We start from the raw sequence: 13961 nt of genomic DNA on the forward strand, positions 1-13961 counted from the left end.
GTTCCTCTGCCCTGGTTACTGCCTGTCTCCCATCTCCTTGGCAGCCTCTGCCACGTGTCACTGCTCTCCCCGTGGGAAAACCAGAAGGAGGAGCACATCCTGCCTCTCTCCATTGAACTGATTTATTAACCAATCAGTCGCGCCGCTGTGCACCTGTTATGTACCAGGGGCTGTTGGACTCTCTGTAGAACAGCAACCCCCACCAATACTGAGCGCTGCTCTGGGCCTGCCGGGATGTCAGCCGTTTGTCAAAGTTAAGCCTCACACAACCCTGTAAGGGCCTCAGCCCCATTTTACAGCCGAGAAACTGAGATGAGAGGGGATGCTCACTGGGCCCTGTTCTCTGGCCTGTAAGCACTGGGGCGGGATCCTGCAGCATTCCTGTTCTTTACCCCACACGCTAAGTCAGACGGTGTCTCTGCCTCGCCCTGCTCCCCAGTCAGCGCAGGGTGCCGGCAGGCGAGGCGGACCCAGCTGCGGGTCGGGTGGGAATCCACAGCGCAGGAACCTGAGCGAGGAGAGAGCTTCCCCTGGGGGAGAATTCAGGGGAGGGTGGGGGGAGGCTCTGAAGGGGGGCGGGGGGGGGGGGGGAGGGCATTCTGGGCAGGGGAAAGGCCGAGGAGAGGGAGCGGGAGGAGCCTGCTGTTGGGCACAGTTGTCTCAGGAGCAGGCAGCGACTAAGTGGCAGCCCCCACGTGCTGCCTACAGGTCCCCACGTTGCGAGCTGGGGCCCAGGCCCTCCCCTAAGTGGGTCAGCTGGGCTGTCTGAGCAACACGAGGGCGCGGGGGCAGCTGGGCAGCCCCCTCCTCGAGGCCTCCAGAACCCCCCCCAGCCCCCCGACGCCTGAGGGTTTCTGGGCGGAGGGACACAGTCCTCTCAGACTGAAGCAAAGCCTGTTCAATTCTGGTTCCCAGGACGTGGTAGGGGTGAGGCGGGGAGGGCGGGGCAGACATGGCTCAGGGAGGTCCCTCCCACCGCCCTCCTCCAGATGTGACGCGGGGCCTCCGCAGTCACCCCGAGAGACGCCTCTTTAGGGCGGTCATCCCACCCGGGCCCCTTACTCCAGGGGCAGTGAGGACGGAGCGGTGGCGGTCCTGCCTAAAGGCTGTGAGGGAGGGAGGGAGAAGCACGCCCTTGACCACCCGCCGCGTGAACGGAAGGGCCGCGTCCCAGGGTCTGCGAGCTCAGCGCCCAAGACAATGCGGGTGCCAGGGACCCCATAGCCACCGTGGGGAAGCTGGAGGTAGGCCAGGCCCTGAGGTCTCCGTCAGCCATCGGACACCCCCAGCCTGGGGTGGGCAGGGCTGGGAGGCAACGCGGGATCTGAGAGACCTGACAGCATGGTCCAGCCACTCCGCAGGGTAGATGGCACCTGGGTAAACTGATGACCTGGTGCTGCCGCTTCTCCCTTCTCTACTGTGGGCCCTGCAGGAGCAGGAGGGGACATCAGCCCCACACATGGCTGGCACGGAGGGGCTCTCACATGCACGGCTTGTTGACTGTATTATTTCAGGGTCATCTAGGTCGCTCCCTGCCTCCAGGTAAGGATTTGCCTGAGCTGGAAAGAGGAATGATGCTCCCAGTGCTGTCAAGACCCAGATGCCACCTCCCTGCTGGGAACTGTCATCACAGATAGCCTCCTTGCTGGTATTGCCACAGGTGAAGGTGTGGGCCCCCATTTTAGTCTAGAGCAGGGTTTTCTTAATGTCTTAAAATAAGATATAAAGTTTACCTCTTGACACAGTGTACACACACATGCAAACACACATACTAAAACAAGTTTTAGGGGCCGGCCCTGGTGGCCTAGTGGTTGGGTTCGGCATTCTCGGCTTTGGTAGCACGGGTTTGGTTCCTACACCATCTCTCAGTGGCCATGCAGAGGCAGCAACCCACATACAAAATAAAGAAAGACTGGCCACAGATGGAAGCTTGGGGAGAATCTTCCTCGCCAAAAAGAAAAAAAACAAGTTTTACCCAACAGTATTACCCTCACTGTGAGTGATGGCCTTTAATGGTTTGTATTGTTATTTCATTTTTTTAAATGCTGATCCAGACTCATGGAATTAAATTTATGACCTACTGATGAATTAAAACTCACAGTTAGAAAACTACCCTAGGGCAGGGCAGAGGGAGAAAGAAAAGAAAGAGAAGCAGAGGGAAATGGTAGGGACATGGGAGGAAGGACTGAGCAAGAAGGTGGGGACAGAGTGGAGAAAGGTGTTTTGTGGAAGGTGGTGGGAGGTCACACAGATGCCTGCCATACCACCCCTTCCAGGGCACCTGCTCTAACATATGCTACACCCACTCTGTGTGTGCCCACAGTGTTGTTTCTTCCATTGAACCCTGGGCTACTTGGCAGCAGGGACAAAATCTTTTCACCTCTGGAAACCCTGCAGTTCCTAGCAGAGGAATTCTTAGAATCAGGCAGAGCCTTAGAGAACACCCCTTAGTTAAAGCTTCCCGTTTTCCAGGAAAGGAGACTGACTTGGAAGGGTCAGCCAGCCAGTCAGTGATTATTCACCACCGTCAGGCTCTGGGCACAGCCAGGGTTTGCTCATGGCGGCTGTGGGGGATCAGAATTGGCCGCCCCAACAGGTGTCTCTTTGGCTTGATTATTTTTAGGGACAAAAGACTGAAAGAAACTTTGACCTTTCCCCTAACTGCCTAAAAGAATTTAAGATAGAAAGCCTGTCCCAGTACAGGCCATCACCATAGATAACTCTGGGTATGGAAGACTGGGAGGATCCTTGCTAAGCCCATTTTTATCAGAGGTCTCTCTCCCTCCCTCTCTCTCTTCCCTTTCTCTCTCTCTCTCATCACATTGTCTACAGATGGCCCCGCAAACATTTGTTTATTAAACATTTGCTTTTCCATCTCCATGTGAGTTGCACTCCTCCCCTCTGAAGTCCCAAACCACTACCCCCAACATCCTCCTTTGTCTTAGCTGAAGATGGTATTTAAGGTGGTGGCTTCTGCCATTTCAGCAAGTTATTCAGATTTTTTGTGTTTCTCCCATGTATACATGTTATTAAACTTCAATTTTCTCCTGTTCTTCTGTTTCATGTCAATTTAATTCTTAGCCCATCCAGAAGGACCTAGAGGGTAGTGGAATAGTTCTTCCTCCCCTAATTGGGTCACAAGCATCAGCTTTTCATCTAAAGTGAAGATAATATCTATTTGGGGGAGTTTGGGGGGAGATTTGCATTGTGTATGTACATCAGGAATGGTGCCTGGCGCATCACAGGAGCCCCAATAAATAGCACCTGCTATTACCATTATTAGTAGTAACCAGAGTAACTAGTCTCGGAACAGCACTGGTTACCTCAGGTATGCTGCTATCACTAACTTTTTAGGGAGAGTTGGCTGCCAATGTCTTCATTCCAGACAGAATGGAAATCCTCATAGACACATAAGGAAATTACCTTAGAAATAAAAACAGAGGAAATGTGTGCATACACACACTAGCAAAAGATGAATTCAAGCACACAGGCCTTAACGAATATTCATCTTGGTTACACTAACATTTTAAATTAGTGTACATTTTGGAAAATGAATGATTTTATTTTCCCACTGATTCCGCTCAGTATTTTGGCGAAGACATACCCTTCCGAGGCTCTGGGCTACTCCTAGTCTATGTGCCAAAATGAATGCAAAGAGTGTTATGTACAGATGGATCATATAAACGGGGAAAGTGGGCCAGAAAAATCCATGATGATAAGAAGCATTCTCTCTTCCTACCGCAGAGTATTCTCGAAACTCATAGTTTGTAAATATAAACATTTTAGGGAACTTAGTTTTAGCGCCTAAAGTTTAGAATACTAGGTTTTTTCGCTTTAAAAAAGTTAAATGAATCTCTTAATAAGTTAACTCAATGGAGAGTTTAAATTGTACTAATCAGGAAACATTTCTGGTAAGTTACAGACGTCGACAAGGAAATCAAGATCAAGTATTTTGCTCTAAATTTCTCTTTTCCCTTCTTGTCCGCTAGATGGCGGAATGGAAACACTCTGGATCCTGCTAGTTGGCAGGCAGCTTCTTCCTGCCCAGGTTTTCAATGGTTGATCTATATTTTTGTTTTGGTTCCTTGCAGATTTTTCTCTCATCTAATGGAAAAGAAAGGAAAACATTGTATATGCGAATTTTAGGGCAATTTCTAGCATATAAACACGGTCATTTTGCCTGGGGAGCTGGAGCTGCTCTGCCTAAGGACCTGAGCCCAGAGCTTTCTCCTACTCGTGCGGAAGAACACTGGCCGGTGCCATTGTGCTAACATGAGAGAAATTACATGAGCCAGGCGCTGTGCTGGGAGGTCCCTCTCCCTGAATTGTCGCAGGGAGACTATATAAGGTGTCGCCTCCACTTTGTAAAATTCAAAATTAAGAATTTAGGGTACCTTGAGGGTAGATAATTGCTCCAAACGGGAGGAGCTTGGCTTGGCTGTGGATCTCTAGGACCTCAAGCGCCGGCACTTAATCACTGCGCTACTGCCACCTAATGACTGCCACCTGGTGGGCGTGAAACCACAGGGCTAATTTCTGCCTAATCGGTCCCACTAGCAACCTAGATTTCAGGGAAGGAGTCTCAGGGCTGATCTAGGTTACTCGGCTGGATCAGGACCTTTTGCAAAGTTTTGCTCTGTGAACCAGAGTTTAAATTCGTACATTTAGATGAGTATATCTTGGACGTGTGTATCTTTCTTATAAAAATCAAAATCACCTTGCACTAAACTTAGAAAATCAATAATCAACATAAACTCTCAAAATATTTGATATGAAAAAAGGAGTATTACCCAAGCCAGCAATTTTTGCATGCTTCATGCAGAAGCTTATTTCAGGCTGAAAGAAAAAAATCAGCACTCAAATTGAAGCCAATTTAATGTATTTTACACACACAGTTGAGTAAGCAGATGTTAAAAGGAATAAGTCCACCACACACATAAAGCCTTATAACCATGTCCTTATATGTATATAAGTGCATATATTTGATCTTATTTTTTTCCTCTCATACATTCAGAAAACATTTCTGCAGTCCTGGCTCACTGGCCCCTCGCATCGTCTCCCACTTCTCTGCCCCTTGTGCTGTGTTCCCTAAGTGCCTTGACTCTGGGTCCGTCCAAATTTCAACAGCCAGCTCTGTTAGTACTGAGCTGAGCAATATCAGCACGCCCACCATTCTCCGTTCTTCCACTTGTGCACCACAAGAGAAAAGAGATGAGCCCAGACTGCATAAATTGCTGGGGAAAACTCACACATCCCCAGGACAGCAATGGCATTCTTTGTTCAGGTGTTGTCCCAGCTATGAGAATGACACCGGATGCTGACCTCCAGCAGCTCCTGCCACCTACACCAGCATACAGGCCACACTGCTCAGCCCAGCATTTGAGGCCCACCTCCCTCTCTCAATCTCATTTCCTTCCACTCCATCCATAAACCTCTCAAGCTAGGCTCCCAATCATCACTGAACGTGCTCCCTTAGAGGCAGCTCAGTGGTTTTCAGGGGTTCCTGGGTCCTCCTTTTATTACCCACGTGACTGGCACGAGTTGCTCAGTCTCAGGGATGGGCCTGCGGCCTTGATTTCTGTCCTAGTGCTCTGGCCCTCTGCCAGGCCTGGGGCTTTGCCTCGATCCCACCCCCCGCACTGTGCTGCCCCTACAAAGCTGCCTGCTGCCTGCTGCCAGCGCCCTTCCCCGGGGGCCTGATCTTTCTCCCAGTCTCCCTAGGCCTCCTGGTCACAGGGGTCAGGCCTCAAATGAGGAGGCTGTCCCAAACCACAGTGCCTGCTTCCCTCCTTGTCTTGCGCTGCTGTGTCCCACCCCTCGGGTTGCGCTCTACTCTTCCCTGCCCAAGCCCTCTCTGAGTCTGTAACTCCCTCTGGGCACAAGGTCCCTTCCGCCCAGCTGTCTCCAGAGGCCCTGTCTCCACATCCCTCAGTGGCTGCCAGAGTCCCTCCTGTCATCTTTGAGACTTGTGTTGCTGGAGTCCCTCTGTGCCTTGCCCAGAGTTATTGTGCTCAGCAACCCCAGGTTAAAGGTGGTGAAGAAATGAACCGGGGTGGTAATGTCGTATGTGCCAGAGCTTTGTAGAGTGCTAGACAGTCGTGAGGTCCTGATATTCCTGATCTCAGAACCTTTGAGACCTCCCTCCCCCGGGGCCTGATGCCCCCGAGTCTGCATTTGGCTTCTGAAGTCTCATCTCATCTCAGGAACCAGTCCAAGGCCCCCACTCCTCCTCCCTCGCACAGTGCCCCGAGGCCCCTCTGAATTCCTAGAGCCCTCGCTGTTGTCATCACTCCCAGTGACATTTCATCAGACCCTCCTTAGTGAGCCAGGCTCAGGAGACCCAGTTCTGCCGCGGAAAAGTCATGTGAAATTGATCCTCTGTCTGCCTGTCTGTCAACAGAAGGGGCTGGAACAACCCTCTGGGCCTATCTTTCAGTTCTGAGGTTTTATGTGTGTGGACTTTTTTCTCCATATCTAAACTTTATGCTTTTAATCCCCACCACAACCTCGATCACCGTGCCAGGCTCACGGGGAACCCTATAAATGTGTTTCTGGATTGATAACTGAGTAACAGTTTTGTCCTACTGATACGGTAAAGTGATTTTTCAATTTGGATACTCCTAAGGTTACATTTTCTTTCCCCATCTCATAACAACTGGATTGTTTTCTGGGAGAAATTTAGTTAGAATATTGAATTGTAGTCAAAGGCCACTGACCAAAACCTCCATATTCCACAAATTCAGATTCCCAGACACCAAACCTAGAGGTTCTGATTCAATAGGTTGAGGCAGGGCCTGGAAATCCGCACTTGTGACAAGCCCCTCAAGTGATTCTGAAGCTATGGCCTTGAGTCACCCTTTGAGAAACATTATTCCAGGGAGTAAGGACTTTTTCGGACAATTTAGAGTATAGAAATTCATTTCTGGGGGCAGCAAGTGAGGTTTTCTTCCTTTGTGGGGAAAATGTTAGTAGGTCTCCTTGAGAGATGGTGCTTTGAGGGGAGAGGAGAGCTTCTCACTGGTTTATGGATGTGGCAGGTTGGACTTTGAGCAATGCAGTAGCTAGACCAGCCCCTGCTGACAGACTCATGCACAGCGTCCATCTCTGCCACCACTGATCTCACTGTACCAACACGAGGGTGGCCCAGGGCAGAGGCTGGCTGAGGACAACTGGAAGAGTCTTTCTGTTTGATTGGTTGATTAGTGCCTCTCCCATGGGAGATGCTGTCTGCTGGGCATTAACATATATTACAAAGATGTTCACACTCCATGCCCAGTGCCTTGGTCCATTTGCCACATGCCTCTTCCCCACACACCTTCATCCCCAATCTTCCAGTTTTTTCTCCTTTCAAGTCCCTGAACAATTGACCAAGCTATTCAGCACTGCCTACAAGTCTCTGTGCATCCTTGCCTCGGGCCACTTCTCTCCCTTCACGAAGCGGATGACCTGATGCACTGTCTGATGCTGTCATTAGGAGAATACCCCCTCACTCCAGTCCCTGAGGGCCAAGCCTAGGTGAGGCGGCAAGACACAGCTGTCCATTTTAGTCTTGCACCCACAGACCAACTCACCCATCCACAAGCCAAGCTTAGCCTTTTTCCTCCTCTGTCAGCTGCTCATGGGAACCCTCCATGCAGTCTGTGGCAGGCAGACTCTAGGATGGCCCCCGTGAGCCCTGCCTCCACATGTTCACTCCTTGGGTAATCCTCCCCCCTTCAGTGTGCGCAAGTCTTGTGACTTGCTTCTAATTAATGGAATTTCAAAGGTGATTGGATGTATGTCACTATGTGTATGTGATACACTGCATCTGATGGTAACACCCATGTTGCAAGGACACTCACTGTGCCTTGTTGGTTTCGAAAAGCAAGTGGCCATGTTGTGAGCTGCCATATGGAAAGAGACATGTGACAAGGAGCTGAAGGGGGCCTCTGGCCAACAGCCAACAAGAAACCAAACCCCTCAATATGGAAGTCTGCAAGGAAGTGGATTCTGACAATAACCACGTGAGCCTGGAAGTGAATCTCCCCTCAGTTGATCCTCAGATAACATCACAGCCCTAGCCAATGCCTGGATTGCAGTTTTGTGAAAATCTGAAGAGGAGGACCCAGCCAAGCCATGCCCCAAGTCCTGACACAACAACTATGAAATAATAAATACATGTTGTTTTAAGCCGCTAGGTTTGTGGTAATATTATTATGCAGCAATAGAAAACTAATACACAGTCATAAATGTGAGCTGAGAGAGAGGCACTGGTACAAAGTGGTTGGTGACATGGGAGCCTGGGCCACCTGCTCATGCAGCTGTCTTGTGTTCTCTGGCCCTGCACATGGCTGTTCCCAGACTTACCACTCCCATCTTCTGATGGAATGCTACTGGTTCCACCCAACCTTAAGGCTCGGTGAGTTTAACAGAACCTGATGGACAAATCTGGACACTTGGTCACATGATGTCACATGGTTAGATGCTCAGTCTCTACCAGGGCCGAATAGCACCTAAGGACCTCTTTTCTGAATGATTTGCTGCTGCAGGTGGCATAGATTTGTGTCAGGACCCCAGGGGTTTAGGTTATGATTCTGTTCTTCTCCATGTGGCATCTTTTCTCACCCAACTCTCATACCATGGTGTCTCCCTGGTTGTACAGCACACTGGTTGTATTGCCCAAGCAGCAAGGATGCTTGCCCCTCCACCTGAATCTGCTACAGAACCCTTTCCTGCTGGCAGTTTTCCTTGTCATTAACAAGTGACAGTAGTATTTCTAAATATGGAATATGCTACCTCCAGAATACAAAAGGCCTGACAGGCATTGTGCTTTCTTCTTCATTGTGTGAGATGTAAGATAATAATTTGTCCTAATTTGGTGGGGATGGGAGGATATGTCCCAGCTTGCCCCAAACTGGATCTCTAAAAACTTCACTGATGCAGTGACCCCGACTCTTTGTTGAGCTTTTTTTCTGCCCTCTGGAGTGCATGCGTCTTACCTAGTCTTCCAATGTATTTGCCACTTCTTGCTCATGTGATCATTTATTAACCACAGGGTCTTCTGCAGAATGTCCAGATGGTCCAGATCCTTAAGACTGTATTATGGCAGAGGGCAGATTTAACATAGCTCAGAGGCAACACTGTGAATGTTTACTGTGTCCTGTCCTATGTGGATGTAAACTTCTCTAGTCCTTCTTCCTGATGAGGATAGAAAAGAATACACTGATCAGACTGATGGCCATATACTGTGTATCCAAGGCCATTTTAATCTGATGTAGCAAAGATACCATATCTGGCTCACAGCTGCAGTTGACAGGCTATGACTTGATTGAGTTTAGGGTAACCCACTGTTATCTCCAGGATACATCTAGTTGTATACAAGATGCCATACTGATGAATAGAATAAGCATATGATGAGGACCCCCAATCTTGCCTACTTTAGGTGTTCAAGGTAATATTTGCCTTGCCACTACGTATGGTATTGTTTTTGACTTCCTATCTTGGCTGGGGAGCGTAGGGTGGTTTCACAGGCTTTTACTTAACTTTCTCCACTATGATAGCCCTTACCACACAGGCCATGAAACCAATGTGGGTTCTGCCAATACAATACCTAAGCATGACCATTCCAAGTGTTCCTTTGGGAAGCAAGGAAAAGACCAGCAGGTGAGTCTGTGGAGCCACTGGACCTACCATGAGCCAGACCATTTATTACTTGACTCCTTTCCACCTACTCCAACATAGGAGTTAGGACGATGCTTTGGGTCCCTGGATATCTCAGCTCAGACCTTGTATCCAGTAGTCCTTGAAAGGTTTTGTATTCCTCTTTCCCTCAATATATAGTTACATGAGTAAGTGTCTTCGGGGAAGGACTGAGGAAACCATTGTGTTATATTTTTGCCATGGTGTTTGCAGGGTCCTTTTTCATGAGGACCTAGCTTCTCCATCAGTCAATGGGATTTGGGTGAGTAAACTAGCTCAGGTCTGGAAACTTAGAAAGTTATTATGACTTTTTATTATCATGGCTGCAGTCAGCCACCTGATCACCCATCTTTGATTTATTTTGGTTGTATAGATTGAGCAACACTCTTGTTTGCTGCCCATCTATCATGTCCCTCATGATGCTGTGCTGTATAAACCACCTCCCCAGCTCTGAGAGTCAGATCTCCCTAACTGCCTCTGACATTGCCACTCCTGATGACAAGTGTACCTACCTTGCTTTTGAGATTTAAGCATTTCCATCTGGCCTCTATTATTTTGGAATTCTATTGTCCCCATCAGACAATATTAGAAAACTCTGCTCTGTCCCAGCATCTCCTACCAGCAGCCTTGGTACAGAGGATGGCCGATCCCTGAGCTCCTTAACAACGCTGGAGCCCACCCCCCATCAGCACATTCATTGTCACTTTGGACACAAACACTGTATCCCAAGAACAGAGGGGGCTAGTGGTTTTGGCCTTACATAGTATGTCTCACTTCTCTGAGTCTTTTGATTGCTTCCCTCAGTGTTTATCACTGCAGTTCTGCCATTTCTACTTTACTTAGTGTGGCCATTGCTTTTTCCAAGCTTCTAGGGGCCAACCAAATACTGCCACCTGGGGTCTTTGCCAAAATATTAAATCCTGTGTCATAGGCTTATTCTCCCTTTTCCAACTTTATTTTCTGTCCCACTTCATCCAGCACAGTCCTATATATGCTCTCCTGCTTTACCAGTTCATGTTGCCCAGTCCTGCAGCTCCTTCAGCAGATAATCCTTTTCTACCTTTAGCCAGCCCAGCATTTACCCAGCGGGGCTACATTGTGACTTAATCCTAGCTATCACTCTGGCAGTCGACAGTGGAGAGTACGGCAGACCATCAGGGAGTAAGGGGAGATATGTGTTGTCTTACAGAAACCTCTACATCATTAAGCTAATACATGCATCCCCAAGAGAGAAACATGACCCTTTAACAGGGAAGAATGGGCTATTTCTGTAGATCAACAGCGTTCAGAGAAACATGGAAATTTAAGATTTTCAAATGCATTGACCCAGATGACTCCATTTCAAGTCTCAGCGTCTCGAATTTTTCCCATCAGGGCCTAGACCTTGGTGTAGCAGGCTTGGTAGGGTTGAGAGTTTAACCTTCTCTGGAACTCTGCTATTTAGTTGTTAGATCTGGCCCACAGATTTTTTTTGCCCTCTGGCTGCAGGATATGCAAATAATTTTATATGCTGCCCAATAGACCCGCTGGCTTTCACACTTAGTCTGATATTGGCAATTAATCACCTTCAGTTTTTCATTTTCTTTCTTTAATGAATTAATGAGGGCCCCCCCAAATGACCATCCTATTCCAAACTTCTTATAATTACTATTTCCTAAAACTCCTGAGATATTGCAGCTGTGGGTGCACTCCCTTCCACTGGCATCCCATTCCACTTTGCTGCTGATGAAGGTTTTAACAATTGCCACGGTATTCCAGGGGATCTCGGTGCTTCACTACTACCCGCGATGACAATTAGCAGCAGGCTGGCAGGTGATCCAACTTCAAAATTTCATCTTGGAGTGTTTTTCTAGGACCACTTCTTGTACCAACACTCATGGGTTGAATTCCGTAGGAAACAGAGTCTGAAATTTTGAGATTTGCATGCAGGTTTTTTATTGGGTGGTATTCAGGGGACCAAAACATGAGAGGAGTCAGGGAAGGGGAGCAGGACTGGGCAGAAGAAGTCATACTGTGATGCAGGCAGAAGAGAGATCTGGAGCTGGGACAACCTATGAGTTGTGCCACATAAGCCGAAGAGGCTAAGCCTTTATTCCCCTCCTAGACTAGTCCCTGGAAGTGGGCTGCCCCCACAGAAGGAATATGACTTTGGACAGTGTCTCTATTTGGCGGACGACAATTGCTGGAGAGGACTCAGCTGAGAGCTGTCAGCTGTTGACACTCCCAGCAGCTGGGGGAGTTAGTCTCAGTCCTGAAAGGTGGCACACCAGAGCATCCACTACATCAGCATTTCCTGATTTTACAATTGACACTGCCATCCACTGTCTAATCCTTCCCACTCCTGAGAGCAATTTTTAAAAATTTTCCATCCAAGTCTTTTCCTTTTCTAGTCGATCCATAAAACATAATCCAGGTACAGTTCTGCCTTGTCTGTTTCAAAGGGCAACACACCAGGTAGAGTTGTATTCAACTTTTGAAAGCTCTCTTTTAACATGGAAAAACTTCCCAAATCTCCACAAACCAATCATGGCCCAGTGGTTAAGTTTGCATGCTCTGCTTTGGCAGTTTTGCCAGTTCAGATCCTGGGCGCAGACATGGCACCGCTCAGCAAGCCATGCTGAGGCATCCTACATAGTACAACCAGAAGGACCTACAACTCTGTACTGAGGGGCTTTGGGGAGAAGAAGGAGAAAAAAAGATTAGCAACAGATGTTAGCTCAGGCGCCAATCTTTAAAAAAAAAAAAAGTACTATAATAGTAACTGAGTACCCATTAAAAAAATAATAATAAAAGCTATTATAAATTTAACTGGTTTAATCACATGAGCACCCATGCACAGTACAAAAAAAACGATATGTATTTATATAATGACCTTTTTGGTTCTGGTGACAGAGACAGTGCTTAGTGCCACATGAACTCATGAAACACCTGGGTCAGCTTGCTACCTATAGATGCGTTCAAGAATGGAATGGCTGGCTGAGGGGGTAAGTAGAGGTTGAAATCCAGCCCAACCTCTAATCATCAAGTCCTTCACCCCATCAAGAGGCTTAATATACTGGAGGAATGTGGCACTTTTTCTAAACCAATTGCCCAAAGGGGCTACCATTCAGGTCTCTTTTTCTACTTAGGATTAAGGCATCTCTATGCCAGCCCTGGACCTACCCAGTGACTAATTACAAGCCTAACTCTAGAGTCAGTCCTGGGTGTGGATTCCAGCTTAGTTTGCTGTTTGCTGTTAACCTTAGCCATCTAAACCTCAATTTCCTTATCTATCAAATGAGATTATTATACCTCCTGTGTGGTTGTGGTGTTTGTTCAAGTAGCAAATGAACACCATCTACCTGAAAAGATCCTTGTTTTATGAACTTTATTGCGGTATAATTTACATGCAATAAAATGTAAAACATTAAGTGTACATTTTGATGAGTCACGACAATGTAAACCAGTGATCAGACAGGCAACCTGTCTGCCTTTTGTACCATCCAGAGATTGTATCAGGCCCTGAGGGAGTTAGAAAGTAGCATAAACTACGCTTAGTTAATCTGGTTAACCTCTTAATTAGGTTAGGCCTGGGGCATATGTTTTCAGAGCATACTACTTCTGCATAACACATCACATTGTCTGTCACTCTCCTAGGCTGTAAAGCTACTGAAGGCAAAGACCTTCCAGCTTGTTCCCTGCTGTATCCTCAGCACCTAGCAGTGTGCGGGCATTTGCTGCAAGACTCCATAAGCATTTGTTGAAAGACAAACGCATAAACATGTAAAGTTAACAAGAAGTATCATGTTGAGTTTGTGTCAAACAAAATTTGGAGTCATTCCTTTAGAGAAGACCCAGGTCAACTTTATGGGTTAGGGTAATCAGTAAAGGCCTGCGCAGAAGGTAGCACTTAAGATGGGTCAGATTTCAACAGGATTTAGAAAAAATTCAGAGCTAAGACAGCAATGGGGAAAGATAAAAGGGGTGTCCTCAGACAGCTGCCTAGAGCCCACAGTGCACGTAGCTTGATGGGGTTAAACATTATTTTCAATGTTCTAACTTTTATCGAGCGTCTGCACCACCAGATTTCTGGACAGGGCTTCGAGATTAGAAAATGACCACAGCTGCACGGCAAGATCCTCCCCCCTCAACAACGGGCAGACACTACGTTATATAATGGTATAAGCCATAAGCACTCAGAAGGGGAAGGAAAGGCACCTTCTTCAGACGTCTCTGCCCTTAAGGCACACACGGTTTGCTCCGCGACGAAGAACCCGGAGGGGAGGACAGGGATCTTCAGGGTG

This window comes from Equus quagga, chromosome 4 (assembly GCF_021613505.1).
Source record: "Equus quagga isolate Etosha38 chromosome 4, UCLA_HA_Equagga_1.0, whole genome shotgun sequence".
In the NCBI taxonomy this organism is placed as follows: domain Eukaryota; kingdom Metazoa; phylum Chordata; class Mammalia; order Perissodactyla; family Equidae; genus Equus; species Equus quagga.